The sequence below is a fragment of the Papio anubis genome, chromosome 10 (genome assembly GCF_008728515.1).
Source record: "Papio anubis isolate 15944 chromosome 10, Panubis1.0, whole genome shotgun sequence".
In the NCBI taxonomy this organism is placed as follows: Eukaryota; Metazoa; Chordata; class Mammalia; order Primates; family Cercopithecidae; genus Papio; species Papio anubis.
Window position 1 is genome coordinate 46,549,132 of NC_044985.1, and position 17,626 is coordinate 46,566,757.

Here is a 17,626-nt window from a genome sequence, read left to right on the forward strand (position 1 = left end):
GTCCCAGAAAAAAAAAAAAAAAAAAAAAAAAAAAAGCCCAGGATGGTTTCACTCCTGAATTCTACCAAACATTTTTTTTTTTTTTTTTTTTTTTGAGATGGAGTCTTGCTCTGTCACCCAGGCTGTAGTGCAGTGGCCAGATCTCAGCTCACTGCAAGCTCCGCCTCCCAGGTCTACGCCATTCTCCTGCCTCAGCCTCCTGAGTAGCTGGGACTACAGGTGCCTGCCACCTCGCCCGGCTAATATTTTATATTTTTTTAGTAGAGATGGGGTTTCACCATGTTAGCCAGGCTGGTCTCGATCTCCTGACCTCATGATCCACCCGTCTCGGTCTCCCAAAGTGCTGGGATTACAGGCTTGAGCCACCACGCCCAGCCCTCTACTAAACATTTAAAGAAGAGTTAATACCAATCCTACTCTAACTATTTCGAAAAATAGAGGAGGTAACACTTCCAAATTCATTCTACAAGGCCAGTATTACCCTGATACCAAAACCAGATAAGCACACATCAACAAAAGAAAACTACAGGCCAATATCTATTTTGAATATTGATGCAAAAATCCTCAACAAAATACTAGCAAACAAAATTCAACAATAGAATAGAAAGATCATTCATCATGAGCAGGTGGTATTTACCCCTGGGAGGAAAGGATGATCCAACAGATACAAATCAATCAATGTGATACAACATATCAACAGAATGGAGGATAAAACTATATGACTTTTTCAATTGATGTTGAAAAGAACTTGATAAAATTCAACATCTCTTCATGACAAAAACCCTAAAAAAACTGGGTATAGAAGGAACATACTGCAACATGATAAAAGCCATATAAGACAGACCCACAGCTAGTATCATACTAAATGGGAGAGCCTTTCCTCTAAGATCTGAAATATGACAAGGATATCCACTGTCATCACTGTTATTCAACATAATGCTGGAAATCCGAGCTAGAGCAATCAGACAAGAGAAAGAAATAAAGGGCATCCAAATTGGAATGGAAGAAGTCAAATTATCCTTCTTTGCAGATGAAATGATTTTATATTTGGAAAATCCTAAAGCCTTCACAAAAAGCTATTAGAACTGACAAACAAATTCAGCAAAGTTGCAGGATACAAAATCAACATTCAAAAATTAGTAGCATTTCTAATGCCAATAGTGAAAAATGTGAAAAAGAATAAAAAAGTAATCCCATCTACAATAGCCATAAATTAAATTAAATACTTAGAAATTAACCAAGAAGTGAAAGATCTCTATAATGAAAACTATAGAACACTGAAGAAAGAAATTGAAGAGGACACCAAAAAGGAAAAGTATTCCACATTCATGGATTTAAAGAATCAATATTGTTAAAATGTTTATACTTCCCAAAACAATCTATAAATTTTATGCAATCTCTATGAAAATACCAATAACATTCTTCACTGAAATAGAAAATAACTGCCCCCAAATTTATATGGAACCACAAAAGACCCAGAATAGGCAAAGTTGTCTGTCCTAAGCAAAAAGAACAAAACTAGAATTATATTATCTGACTTCAAATTATAATACAGAGCTATGGTCATCAAAACAGCATGGTACAGTAATAAAAACAGACACATAGATCAATGAAACTGAAGAGAGAACCCAGAAACAAATCCACACACCTACAATGAACTTATTTTGACAAAGGTGCCAAGAGCATACACCAGGGACAAGGCAGTCTTCTCCATAAATGCTGCTGGGAAAACTGGATATCCATATGCAGAAGAATAAAACTAGACTCCTCTCACCATATACAAAAATCAAATCAAAATGGATTAAAGGCTTAAATCTAAGACCTAAAGACTTAAATCTAAGACCAAACTATGAAATGACTACAAGAAAATCTTAGGGAAAAATCTCAGGACATTGGTCTGGCAAAGATTTCTTGAGCAATACCCTACAAACACAGGCAACCAAAGCATAAATGGACAAATGGGACCACTTCATGTTAAAAAGCTTCTGCACAGCAAATGATACAATTAACAAAGTGAAGAGATAACCCACAAAATGGGAGAAAATATTTGCAAACTACCCATCTGACATTGAATTAATAACCAGAATATATTAGGAGCTCAAATAAATACAGATAAAAATCTAATAACTTGGTCAAAAATGGGCAAAAGATTTGAGTAGACATTTCTCAAAGGAAGACATACAAATGGCAAACAGACCTATGCAAAGGTGGTCAACATCATTGATCATCAGAGAAATGCAAATCACAACTACAATGAGATATCATCTCACTCCAATTAAAGTGGCTTATGTCCAAAAGACAACCAATAACAAATACTGGTGAGGATATGGAGAAATGGGAACTGTTGAACACCGTTGGTGGGAATGTAAATTAGTACAACACTATGGAGAACAGTTTGGAGCTTCCGCAAAAAACTAAAAATAGAGCTACCACATGATCCAGCAATCCCACTGCCAAGTGTATAACCAAAACAAAGTAAATCAGTATATTGAAGAGGTATCTGCACTCCCATGTTTGTTGCAGCACTGTTCACAATAGCTAAGATTTGGAAGCAGCCCAAGTGTCCATCAACAGATGATGGATTTAAAAAAATGTGGTACATACACACAATGGATTTAGCCATAAAAAGAAAGAGATCCTGTCATTTGCAACACCATGTATGGAACTGGAGATCATTCTGTTAAGTGAAATAAGCCAGGCACAGAAAGACAAACATCACTTCTCACTTAATTATGGGATCTAAAAATCAAAACAACTGAACTCATGGAAATGGAGTAGAATGATAGCTACCAGAGGCTGGGAAAGGTAGTCGGGGGCTGGCAGGGAGGTGGGGAAGATTAATGTGTACAACAAATAGAAAGAATGAATAAGACCTAATATTTGATAGCACAGCAGGGTGACTGTAGTAAATAACAACTTAACGGTACATTATAAAATAACTAAAAAAGTATAATTTGATTGTCTGTAACACAAAAGGATAAATGCTTGAGGGGATGGATACCCCATTCTACATAATGTGATTATTTCCCATTGTATGTATGTATCAAAACATCTCATGTACCCCATAAATATATACACCTACTATGTACCCACAAAAATCAAAAGAGAAAATTAAAAATATACAAATGAATGAAAAATAAAAAAAGGCGACATTAATCTCTGTCATTCTTTCTGGAATGGATGGTGTTTTGATTCATTATTTTAACAGGGAAGGGGTGTTGGTAGTTTCAGGAGCTTCTGCTTTGAATTCGCTACTTATAACCGCTCTCATACTCCATAGGCCAAGAAGCTAGTGTTATGGCTCTGCCAATTATCATGTGATGTGGTTTATGATTATATACTCAGAAACCCAGGAAATGATCTGCAGTTTAGTCTCTGAACACAATTAAACCACTGTGAGCTGAGTCTGGGTTAGGACAGTACAGTCAGTCCTCCATAATCATGAGTTCCACATCCATGTATTCAATCAACTTCAGATTGAAAATATTCAGGGAGAAAAAAATGGCCAGGTGTGGTCGCATCTGCCTGTAATCCCAGCTACTCAAGAGGCTGAAGTGGAAGGATTGCTTGAGGTCAGTCTAGGAAACACAATGAGATTCTGGTCTCAAAAAATGGGTGTTTGAGTCTATACTGAACATGAACAGTACCAAACATGTACAGACTTTTTTGTGATTACTTCCTAAACAATACAGTATAACAACTATTTACATAGCATATACATTGTATTAGGTATTAAAAGTAGTCTAGAGATGATTTAAAATATACAGGAAGACATATATACATTATATACAAATACTACAACATTTTATATATGGGACTTGAGTATCCATGAATTTTGAAATCCACAGGGCATCCTAGGCCCAATCCCTTGGATACTGAGTGATGACTGTATTTATTAACTGCTCCATATAAACCTCTAATTAGTGGACCATGATGATACTTCAGGCCCCTGAGTACCAGTGTCAACTTTGAACCTGTGTCCAAAATTTCCCAAAATGTTTGAGAATGACTCTTTTTCCAACGGATGGCAACCTGAGTAAATTTATGTATATGTTCCTTTGAGAAAGGACTCAGATAATTTTTACTAAATATACTTGCCATTGTATTACTGGGGTCCATCTCATGAGGACCCAGCTTCTCTTCTGGCCAATGAATTTGGCTTCTGAGAACTAGCTGACATGCAGAAACTGGGTAAGAAATGAGGACTTCTTATTTATAGGAGTTTTCTCAGTCTCCTGGACATTCATTCTTATATAAATTGATATTTTTGTTAGCTGCTCATCAATTAGTCATCTTAATAGCTTCCTAAATGTCAGCCCCCTCAACTGGCACATCAACCTCCATTGGATGCTCTAAAAGTCATGTAAGGAATGTTCATAGGGGTCTTATTTATTATATTCTCAAACTAAACACAATCCAAATATGTATTAAGAGTAAAATAGATAAATAAATTGTGGCATATTACCAAAATGGAATCATATATACCATCAATACTAAATGAACTACACCTATAGGAAATCATGTGAATGAATCTCATAAACATAATGTAGAGTGAAAGAGACTAGACCTCAAAGAACACGTATTTTATAGTTTTACTTATATAAAATTTACATATACTTATAGAAATTATAAATATATAATAAATTTTATAAGTCAGACATAACTAATTTCAGTGTTTATGGATACATGCTTAATTAATTTATCTATAAAGAAAAGGATCATGTTTGCCTTTTGCAGGAGGGATGGGCAAAGATTAAGAAATGGCATGAAGGGGCTTTAGGTTCTGACAGTACTCTATTTTCTTGTCCTGTGATGAGGATAACATAGATGTCGATGTTTCTTTGTTTATAAATCATGGGACTATATAAACTCACTTTCTATAAGGATTTCCCAAGAAAAAGTTAAAAATGTGTTTACAACTAAGTTAAAGGGAATATCACTCTTGACCTAGTCAAACAAAAATATTTGTGCTCAATTTTCAAATTCCATTTTCTATTATCAAGGCTGAATCACATCCAAACCTGTTTGACATCAGCAATTGGGTATATTTAATGCTTTCTTTTAAATCCTAGATCATAATATACACTTGGGGTAAGCACTAATATGGTTTCTGTGTACATATACTCGTTGATTACAGTGAAGTTTTATCCCAATAAACCCATTGTGAGTGGACAACATTGTAAGTTAAAAATGCCTTTAATACACCTAACCTCCTGAACATCACAGCTTAGCCTAGCCTACCTTAAGTGTGTGCAGATCACTTACCTTAACTTACAGTGAGGCAAAATCACCTATCATGAAGCCTTTTTTATAATAAGGTTGAATATATCATTTATTTAATTTAATTAATTCATTGAATACCATTCAATGAAAGTGAATAACAGAATGGTTTTATGGGTACTTGAAGTCTGGTTTCCACTAAATGCATATTGCTTTCACACCATCATAAAGTATGAACATTTTGAGTCGAATCATTGTAAGTTGGGGATTGTATTATAAAACCAACTTCCATGCATAAACATTGAAACTTTATTTGTTCCAAACTGTATTGTATTTTTTTTTAATCACTGGATATTTCTCAATATCTTTCTTTGTTGAGAAAATTATTTATCAAAATAGTACACCATCTCCTTCAAAACTCAACTTGCTAAAAAAAAATGAGTATATCCCTTTATTCTTTATAGTTTTATTTCATCTTGTAACTTGTTATAAGTCAGTTTTCAAGGTATATAAAAATGGTAATTTCATTTTTTTATTTGTTTCCCTATCTGCCCTTCAGTTTAGTGTGCAAAAACATAACCACTGCTTAAGGAAATAAGAGAGGACACAAACAAACGGACAAACATTTCATGGATAGGAAGAATTAATATCATGAAAATGGCCTTACTGCCCAAAGTAATTTATAGATTTAATGCTATCCCCATAAAGCTACCATTGACTTTCTTCACAGAATTGGAAAAAACTACTTTAAACTTTCATATGGAACCAAAAAAGAGCCCGCATAGCCAAGACAATCCTGGGCAAGAAGAAAAAACCTGGAGGCATCATGCTACCTGACTTCAAACTTTACTACAAGGCTGCAGTAACCATACAGCATGGTACTGGTGCCAAAACAGATATATAGACCAATGGAACAGAATGGAGGCCTCAGAAATAATGCCACACATCTGCCACCACCTGAGCTTTGACAAGCCTGACACACGCAAGCAACGGGAAAAAGATTCCCTATTAATAAATGGTGTTGGGAAAACTGGCTAGTCATATGCATAAAACTAAAACTGGACCCATTCCTTACACCTTATGCAAAAATCAACTCAAGATGGATCAAAGACTTAAATGTAAGACCTAGGACCATAAAAATCCTAGCAAAAAACCTGGGGACAATACCATCCAGGACATAGGCATGGCCAAAGACTTTATGTCTAAAACATCAAAAGTAATGGCAACAAAAGCCAAAATTGACAAATGGGATCCAATTAAAATAAGGAGCTTCTGCACAGCAAAATAAACTATCACCAGAGTGAACAGGCAATCTACAGAACGGGAGAAAATTTTTGCAATCTATCCATCTGACAAAGTTCTAATATCCAGAATCTACAAAGAACTTAAACAAATTTACAAGAAAAAAGCCAAGAACCACATCAAAATGTGGACCAAGGGTATGAACAGGTACTTCTCAAAAGAAGACATTTATGCAGACAACAGACACATGAAAAAATGCTCATCATCATTGGTCATTACAGAAATGCAAATCAAAACCACAATGAGATACCATCTCATGCCAGTTAGAATGGCGATTATTAAAAAGTCAGGAAACAACAGATGCTGGAGAGCCTGTGGAAAAATAGGAACATTTTTACACTGTTGGTGGGAGTGTAAATTAGTTCAACCATTGTGGAATACAGTGTGACAATTCCTCAAGGATCTAGAATACCATTTGACCCAGCAATCCAATTACTAGGCATATATATACCCAAAGGATTATAAATCATTCTACAAAAAAGACACGTGGACATGTTTGTTTATTGCAGTGCTATTCACAATAGCAAAGACTTGGAACCAACCCAAATGTCCATCAGTGATAGACTGGATTAAGACAACGTGGCACATATACACCATGGAATACTATGCAGTCATAAAAAAGGATGAGTTCATGTACTTTGCATGGACATGGATGAAGCTGGAAACCATCATCTCATCAAACTGTCACAAGATCAGAAGACCAAACACTGCATGTTCTCACTCATAAGTGGGAGTTGAACAATGAGAACACATGGTCACAGGGAGGAGATCATCACACACTGGGGCCTGTTAGGGGTTGGGGACTATGGGAGGGATAACATTAGGAGAAATAACTAATGTAGGTGACTGGTTGATGGGTGCGGCAAACCACCACATATACCTATGTAACATAACTGCACGTTCTGCACATGTAACCCAGAACTTAAAGTATATATATATAAAAAAAGAGGTGAGAAGGGTATAAAAAAATTTTAAATGAAAAACATTGCTTAGAATAGAATAAAATCCCATTGTGGATTCAGCAATATATCTTGCTCTTAAAAATTTGTTCTGCCATTTTTCTGTGACATTAGAATTTTCATCAGCAATAAACTTACATTTTTTCATATATTAAAAAAATTAGAGGTGATGACAAAGTTTAATGTTAAAGATAAGAAAGGCAATGGGTTGAAAGTCAAGGCAATTGTGACTAACAATGTCAGAGGAAGCCACTCTAATGCCAAATCATTCTGATATTCTCCTCTTTTCAACCGTTACCTGGAAAGCTCATACATAGTTTTTTAAGATTAAATGGTAAATTCCTTTTCTATTTTAGAATTGCCAATAAATGACTGATAAAAATGAGAAAAAAAATCAGAAGAGAAGAATATGATGGAAAAAAAAAGAAAATCTAGTTATTTTGGTAAGTATTCAGGCAACCTGGTGAGTTACAGTTTGCTCATCCATTTCCAATGCCAGCCCCCTGGTCTCTGACAACTACAGCAAGCAGTAAAAAAGGGGCTGTTCTTACTGTTGTTTAAAGCAATGATTCTGAAACTCTGCTGTGAATTTTGAATAGCTAGGGAGCTCTAAAAATTCTTAATGTTTAGGCTGTGCCCCACAATAATTAAATCAGAATCTCTTGGAGTGGTCCAGAAGCATCTATACGTTTTAAAATATCATCAGTGATGCCAATCGGCATTCAGATTTCAGATACAAGTTTTGGTTTTAATATCATATTTAATATGACACAGAAGAAAATAGGTAAGTAAAATATATATTTCATTCCTAGCCTCCCAAATTGATATTTTCAAGACTTTTAGAATCCTTTCCTTAGATGATAGGAATGCTAAATGAAGACATTCTCACATCTAATGATAATGGCAATTTTTATAATTATCCTCATGACTGTAGCAACACCCATCACACAGGCAATGTCTTAGGTGCTTTGTATACGTTAGCCCTGATCCAACCGTACTCTCAAAAGGTATATGTTGTCCTTAATATATAACAAAAAACACTTTGATAATTTTTGAAGTTTAAATAGAGCTATGTATGAGCAAATATTGAAATAGTACAAATTATTGTTAAGCAAACTTTGAAAAAGCTTTGTAGAATTAGAATGAGCTATGTATTAACTAGAGGTAGACTGTGTTCCATGTGTCAGGAAACCTGAAATAAAAGTGTGTGTGTGTGTGTGTGTGTGTGTGTGCGCGCGTGTGTGTGTTTCCTGAGTTGAAGTCCTAAGAGAGGCAATTCTGAAGTAATATGGCAGATCCTCTGTTTCACGGACCCAGACTTCTAATTTGTGTTCCCTCTATTTTTACTGAATTGTCTCAGGATGGCTGCCAGCACTCCAATCATTACATTCAAATTTCAGGCAGCAGGAAGCAAAAAAGAACTGAATATTTGTAAGCGCTTTCTTTAATGGCATTTTCTAATGTTTCACATAACACTCCCACTCATATCTCATTGGCCAACACCTATCCACATATTCTCACTGGCCACAATCAGCTGGGGAACAAAAAATTTTATCAGTATGGCAATGTCCTAATTAATATTAATGTTATTACTATTAAGGCAGAATAGCCAAAAAGTTCCTGGGACACATCTAACACTTTTTGTCATAAAGAGAATTCTTACAGCTAGATGTACAGGAATACGTGACAAGACAAAAGTGTAGAGGCATAATGAACCCTTGTGAATTACTTTTTAGGAGACATTTATTATTTTGAAACATTTGTTATAGTGTCCTATTCTTTCTCTTTGAGCATGGATAGGAAAAATAACCTAAGATGGCGGCTCTCTGTTGGGAAGATTTTGTTGGGAGGATCTTCCCCTTCTAGAAAATTTGACATTTTCTGGAGTCATTTTTGGTTGTCACGACGACAGAAGGTGCTTCTGGCATCCAGTGAGAAGAAGCCTGAGATGCTACTAATTATTATAAAAGGCATAGGACAATCCCTCAATAAAGAATTATCTGTAACAAAATATCAATATCTTGGTGAAAACACAGGTATTTCTCTCCTTTTTACTCAAGATGAAATCAATTTCCAAAATGTCAACAACTACACAAAGAAAAGCAGCAGTAGCAAATGACATTGTTGAGAGTAGTATTAAACAAAATATAAAACTTGCAATGAAAAAATGAAAGTATTAATATACAAATAGTAAAATATCACAAACTGAAAGTCTTACAGGGACCAAAGATATAATGTGAGTGAGGGAGATTCACTGAGTGGCAGGAGACAAATGGCAAATGACATTTAGCCTTGATGACTAAGAAACCATAGGGGTGACAAAAAGGATCTTGAGCTCCCTGGACTGTAGATCACAAGCCCCTTCTAAAAGGGGCAGCCTACATTTATTTTTAGCCCATTGTTACTATGTTAGTATCCTAGGGCTGACCTAATAAAGTATTATAAATTAGGTTGCTTAAGACAGTAGAAAATTGTTGTCTCACTGTTCTGGAGGCTGAAATTTCTAAATTGATGTGTTGGCAAGGCCATTTGCTCTTTGAAGGAGAAGGGAGCATCCTTTGCTACCTCTTCCTAGCTTCTGGTGGTCACCCACAATTCTTGGCATTCCTTGGCTTGTAGACACATCACTCCCATCTCTTCCACAATGATGACCTCATTTTGTCTGTGTATATTTACATGACATTCTGCTCCCTGTGTATCTATGTCTCTATGTCCACATTTTCCTCTTCTTATAAGGAGACCAGTAATTAGATTAAGACCCATCCTAATCCAATATTACCTTGTGTTAACTTGATTATATCTGCAAAGTGTCTGTTTCCAAATAAGGTTACATTTATAGCTACTGGGGGTCAAGACTTCAATGAATCCTTATAGGGAGCACCATGTAACCCACAATAGCTGGAAAAACTGGTGCTCTAGATCTGTTAGAAATTTTTTTTTTTAAAGGAAGCTGAAAATTCAGTTTTTAGGTTAAATCCTCAAATCATTATAAGTTGGCTGGTGAAAAATAAATCTGTGGGCTGGAGGCAGTTAGTGATTTTGCCAACTTGCCACCCCTGTGTTGATGGGTAAAGAACGTGAAGAGCTTAGGTATTCCCTGATTTTTTTCCAGGAGCTGGCACCACAAAGAAGGAAAAGGAAAGTGATGGTGGATATAAGTAACATAAGAAGGAAAGGCAATGTGGAATACCTGGGACATCTCAGAGGAAGGATTTTGTGACTGAGACAACAAAATAACTTCAACATATAGGATGTGCATAAAGACAATGTAGATACAATTCAAGGAAGTTTTAACAAACAGTATGTAAACTTGAATTCAAGGACTTATTTGCATGGTTAAATGAGTTTAAGCATCACTTGAATTAATGCTCTCATTCTTAGGTTAGACTCCTGAGATATAACCCTGCTGGATAGTTAGCAGACATCTTAGCATTGTTGTTATGTATGCTAAAGTTGTACTTAACTTCTAATATAACATATTTTTGGAAAACATGCATAAAATATTTTCTATCTCTGAGATATTTGAGCTTTCAAAGTGTCTGCATTCAGAATTGGCAGGCAAAGTTAATACTTATATTTTCAAAATCCATATGGCACCCTTGAAGCCAAGTGTGAAATTAACTCTACCTGAATCACATGTACTGAGTAGGAAAGGGTGGTTCCTAAGAAAACTACTACAAGAAGTTTGGATGGATGGATGGATGGATGGATGGATGCTGGTCTGGCATAGTAACATATATGTTGATTCCTCCCTCTGTTCCTCCTTCCTTCCCTTCCTTTGTTTCTCTCTCTCCTTCTCCATTCTTTTCTTCTAACTTGACATTAGTGACTAATATCTAGCACTGTTATAAATACTGAAGAATACATTAATTAAAAACATGGTTCATTACTGGAAGATGAGTCTAGTGCCAAAATACAGACCACAGCAAAACAGTACAATACGTAACTATGGAGGCATACACAGGGTACAATGAAAGTAATGAAGATGGGGAGGTTGGGCTATCTGCATATGGTGTCTGGGTTGATTTTTTAAGGAGATAAGATTTAAAATATTTCATGAAATATGGGTAGGCGTTAGCTAGATAAAAGAGTGGAATAAGGACTTTACCAAAACATGGAATAGAATACTTAGCAAACAATTTGGTATGGCTTCTTATCTGTGGTTGAGAGTCAGAGGAAGCTGGGGAGTCATTAACAGGACATATGATAGGAAGTTTGGGTTTATTCTAATGACTATTGTGAGGTTCTGATGAGGCAAGGGAGAATAAATGAGTGTTATTACAAAGTGTTAAGACAGGAAACAAAAAGAAAGAATTATCGAAAGTTCAGCAAGCCAGTGAAAGGGTAATTTTGAAATAATACGATAAGGTCCTGCATTAATGTCACACTGTGGGGATGAGAAAAAAGGATGGACTTGAGGCACTGGGAAGGAGAGACCAGAGAGGATGAAGGGAAACCAGAAAAGAATATTAAAGAGGCAGTGAATATGGCTAGGGTTAAAAACATAAAGGAGTAGTAAAATATTAGTGAGGCAGAGAATACAATAGCTAAAATTTATGCATTGTATTGGGGATGTTCCAGTTCAATGAAATACTGAGGACAGAAGAGGAAGATTGCAGTGATCTGAGATGCTAATGGGAAGTGAGGAAGTGGATTTTCAAAGCCATAATGATGAAGGTAAAGAGAGATATAATACAATAGCTGAACAGAGGCCTGAGGTGAACTGATGGATTTTTTTTTTTAAGATGGAAAGGAGAATTGGCGGTGTGATGGCTCAAGCCTGCTTAATCCCAGCACTTTGGGAGGCGAGGCAGGCGGATCCACAAGGTCAGGAGATGAGACCATCCTATGAGAACCGGTGAAACCCACGTCTCTACTAAAAAATACTAGCCGAGGCCCGTGGCGGGCGCCTGTAGTCCCAGCTACTCGGGGAGGCTGAGGCAGAAGAATGGCGTGAACCCGGGGAGGCAGGAAGCGCAGTGAGCTGAGATCGGCCACTGCACTCAGCCTGAATTGACAGAGCGAGACTCCGTCTCAAAAAAGATGGAAGGAATTATAGCTTGTTCATATACCTAGGGAAAAGAGCCAATGTACCAAGAGGTTAACGATCTATAAACCGGATGCAGAGCAAACAATGAAGAAATTAGTCTTGATTTTAAGCACTCCCTCAGTGTAAATGCTTGCCTCTCCTTCTTTTCATTGTACTATAAACCGCAGCCTTACAGCTAAGAAATAAATTTTCTGAATGCTTTCAGGGCCATACTACCAGTAAAATCTATTGCTTTCCAGGTTTGTTCTTTATCAAAGCACCCACTGTTGGATCGGAAGGGAAATATTTGTGGTAAGACTCCAAATTTGCATGTGTTTTTCTTTTTTTCTCTTTTTTCTAACAATCTTCTTCCACACTCCAGAATTAGGAGAAATGGCTCAATGAAGCTATGGTCCCCTATTTCTAAGGTAACTAGTAAAGGTAGCATTACTGGCATAAGGTTCCTCATCCAGCCATACCTTAGTACAGCAAGTCACAAGTGTCCTTTCCCCTAATAATCATAATGGAAAAGGCAAATGTAAATAACACCAGGGGAGATGGATCTACATATGGTGTGTGATTCGATTTTTCTTTAATTTCTTTATGGAAAATGTAATTTGATAGCAACTAGTGAAATGAAGGTACAGATGGTGAGTTTCGGGGAGATCTTATTACCTGCAACGACAGAGTCCAGCTTGCCTTCGACAGCTGTAATTGGCCTCCTCCAGTCTCTTTGGAGTTGGGGTAAAATCATTACCTCTGCCCTTGGTATTTTTGCAAAAAGAATGGAATGGTTTATTTTTTATTTATTACTTGTGACAGGAAACTGAAAGAGGAAATGCTGGTTTCAATTCAAGAGAGAGATCAATTCTGGAAGAAAGTCTCCTGATGTCCCAGGAGAATGAGCAGTCATAAAGGTGTGCATAATTCAAAGATCATTTTGTAGTCATGTCAAATGTTTGGCAGGAGTCAAGTGATAGAATTCTTTTAATTGGTCAGTTAATGTTCACACCAGCTGCAATTATTTCAAATGGTTCTGTGAATATAGAACAACTCCATGAACACATGGCACCTCTAAAGCCTGTTTTCCCCCAAAGCCTTCTTTCCTGGCATGGGGACTTAATTAAAATTAAATGTGCTGGCCGGTTCATTGCTGATTAAGGCTTGTGGCCAGCCCTTGCTATGAGCTCTGAGAGTTCTGACAGTTTTTCACTGATGACACAAGCTGCTCAAAAAAAGGTATGCACAAATAAGAATGGATTAGATTACATTTTTTTTATCCTTTACTCACATCTTGCTTTGTAAAAACCAAAATGGTCATTTTTATGCAAATATAAAAGGTTAAGTTTCCTTTTAGACTCCTTTCCCCACCTGGATTCTAGGGAAGATGACATAAAGAGTACTACTTTATGAAAGGGAGATTATTCTCTTTCAGTTTTTGTTTGGTTGGAGAGAATGCCTCACTGATAGTTCTCGACAGAACTCAAAATTTGGTATTTGAATCCCAAGAGTTCGTGCACCGTTCTGTAGGGAAACATTTATCCTCTTACACCAGAGATTTGACTACAACTTTTTCTATCCCAAAATTTAAAGTGTCCACTGTCCAAAGTCTTTCCTGTAATTGTATATATAATCCTTAAGGTACAAAACCTCGACCACTAAATGATGGCCTTGCATCGTTTAATTTTGTGGAATCAGTTTAATGTTTAATTCCATTTATAATTGCTTTATATTAAATGAAGGATTAGGGAGGGTACATGACATTCTCATGAGCCTCTCATCACAGCCACTTTTCAAATGTGGATCAAATCAGGAGAATAAATAGATGCCAGCAGAAGACATTAAAGAAGCATATCATTTTTCTAAACAAGGCCTTTACCCATCAAGAATTTAAAAGATAAAATTATTTTAATGAGTTACTTAAATGCATCAGCATACCTAGTACCAGCCTCATAAGTCTGGGAAGAGAATGTTTAAGCCTATTAAAAGAAAAAAAGGAGAGATCTAAAACTATGAATCCTTTAGTAACTCAGATTGGTATCTTGAGGTATAATTCCAAGTCAATATACATTACTTCAATTAAACAAAATTATTTACTATTTATTATATGCTAGGTAATAACTGTGCTAGGTACTGTGGATATAAATGTTAGCAAATATGTCCAGAGACAGGTGCCAAATGCACATTTTTGGCAATTTAACTCATTAAACCTCAACTTTGTGTTAGCTATTGGCCAGCCAACAGCCCACTGTAGTTTTGGAATTACAAGGTCCAAATAGAGAATGCTGCACATGTACCAGTTTAAAATTCCTTTGTACAGCTGCTGTAAAATTTCAATCTGAAGAGCTGCTAAATACAGATGGGAAAAATATACAAGAGAGGCATAAGGACACCAGTCATCACAGCTACATTCCAGGCATAAAAGTTAGGAATATTCTAGGAATGAACTCCTCCAAAGATGTAGGCCACATTCTATTTGTCTATATTTCCAACTTCTATTACATGATAAGTACTCAATACATGATTGTGGAATAAATCAGCAGTTGAAAGAATAATTGAATGAATTTGTAGATTTGATAATAGAGGTAGGCTGCGAGTTCCTAAAATCAGATAATCCTTTTTTTTTCCTCTTTTCCAATCACCATAACTTTAGAAAGTTACCTAACCTCTCTAAAGGATCAGTTTGCTCATTTGTAAATGGAAATAAAGCATACTGGCTCAATAATATTGTTACGAGGATTAAATGAGTGAATATGAGTGAATCGTATAAAGAGTGCCTGGCACATACAGGCTGATGCAGTATTAATTATTGTGAATACTGGTGATTGTTAATTGTGGCTGCACTACGTTTTCATCTGGAGAACTTTAAAAAAAACTGGTCAGGTCAGTCAAATTGTCGCTGTTTGCAGATGACATGATTGTATATTTAGAAAACCCCATTGTCTCAGCCCAAAATCTCTTTAAGCTGATAAGAAACTTCAGCAAAGTCTCAGGATACAAAATTAATGTGCAAAAATCACAAGCATTCTTATACACCAGTAACAGACAAACAGAGAGCCAAATCATGAATGAACTTCCATTCACAATTGCTTCAAAGAGAATAAAATACCTAGGAATCCAACTTACAAGAGATGTAAAGGACCTCTTCAAGGAGAACTACAAACCACTGCTCAGTGAAATAAAAGAGGACATAAACAAATGGAAGAACATACCATGCTCATGGATAGGAAGAATCAATATCATGAAAATGGCCATACTGCCCAAGGTTATTTATAGATTCAATGCCATCTCCATCAAGCTACTGAGTTTCTTCACAGAATTGGAAAAAACTGCTTTAAAGTTCATATGGAACCAAAAAAGAGCCCGCATCTCCAAGACAATCCTAAGTCAAAAGAACAAAGCTGGAGGCATCACGCTACCTGACTTCAAACTATACTACAAGGCTACAGTAACCAAAACAGCATGGTACTGGTACCAAAACAGAGATATAGACCAATGGAACAGAACAGAGTCCTCAGAAATAATACCACACATCTACAGCCATCTGATCTTTGACAAACCTGAGAAAAACAAGAAATGGGGACAGGATTCCCTATTTAATAAATGGTGCTGGGAAAATTGGCTAGCCATATGTAGAAAGCTGAAACTGGATCCTTTCCTTACTCCTTATACGAAAATTAATTCAAGATGGATTAGAGACTTAAATGTTAGACCTAATACCATAAAAACCCTAGAAGAAAACCTAGGTAATACCATTCAGGACATAGGCATGGGCAAGGACTTCATGTCTAAAACACCAAAAGCAACAGCAACAAAAGCCAAAATTGACAAATGGGATCTAATTAATCTCAAGAGCTTCTGCACAGCAAAAGAAACTACCATCAGAGTGAACAGGCAACCTACAGAATGGGAGAAAATTTTTGCAATCTACTCATCAGACAAAGGGCTAATATCCAGAACCTACAAAGAACTCAAACAAATTTACAAGAAAAAAGCAAACCGCTCCATCAAAAACTGGGCAAAGGATATGAATAGACATTTCTCTAAAGAGGACATTCATACAGCCAACAGACACATGAAAAAATGCTCATCATCACTGGCCGTCAGAGAAATGCAAATCAAAACCACAATGAGATACCATCTCACACCAGTTAGAATGGCAATCATTAAAAGTCAGGAAACAACAGGTGCTGGAGAGGATGTGGAGAAATAGGAACACTTTTACACTGTTGTTGGGATTGTAAACTAGTTCAACCATTATGGAAAACAGTATGGTGATTCCTCAAGGATCTAGAACTAGAAGTACCACATGACCCAGCCATCCCATTACTGGGTATATACCCAAAGGATTATAAATCATGCTGCTATAAAGACACATGCACACGTATGTTTATTGTGGCACTATTCACAATAGTAAAGACTTGGAATCAACCCAAATGTCCATCAGTGACAGACTGGATTAAGAAAATGTGGCACATATACACCATGGAATACTATGCAGCCATAAAAAAGGATGAGTTTGCGTCCTTTGTAGGGACATGGATGCAGCTGGAAACCATCATTCTCAGCAAACTATCACAAGAACAGAAAACCAAACACCGCATGTTCTCACTCATAGGTGGGAACTGAACAATGAGATCACTTAGACTCGGGAAGGGGAACATCACACACCGGGGCCTATCACGGGGAGGGGGAAGGGGGGAGGGATTGCATTGGGAGTTATACCTGATGTAAATGATGAGTTGATGGGTGCTGACGAGTTGATGGGTGCAGCACACCAACATGGCACAAGTATACATATGTAATAAACCTGCACATTATGCACATGTACCCTAGAACTTAAAGTATAATTTTAAAAAATGGTCAGGTCCTACTTCTAGATATTCAAATTAATTGTTTTAGAACAAGGCACAAACATCTCTCTTTATAAAAAGCTCCTCAAGTGACCCATGATTATAATGTGAAGCCAAGGCAGAAAATTAGTTATAGAAGAAATGCACACACACACATACACGCAGGCTTTGCCCTTAAAAATATGAACCATTCATTAAAGTCATACAGCAATTCTATGAGTTAATTTTTAGTTGTACATTCTGTCATTCTCCAAGTAGTTCTG

The 17,626-nt window shown here is 36.5% G+C and overlaps 1 long non-coding RNA gene across 1 annotated transcript; it reads left to right on the forward strand.

Annotated features, from left to right (window-relative positions):
• The first annotated feature begins 7,492 nt into the window (after positions 1-7,492).
• Positions 7,493-15,475, forward strand: LOC108581309. The gene is made up of 4 exons (XR_002516112.2): positions 7,493-7,924; positions 10,594-10,781; positions 12,771-12,822; positions 13,333-15,475. It is a non-coding gene; the product is annotated as an uncharacterized LOC108581309 (long non-coding RNA).
• Positions 15,476-17,626: the final 2,151 nt, after the last annotated feature.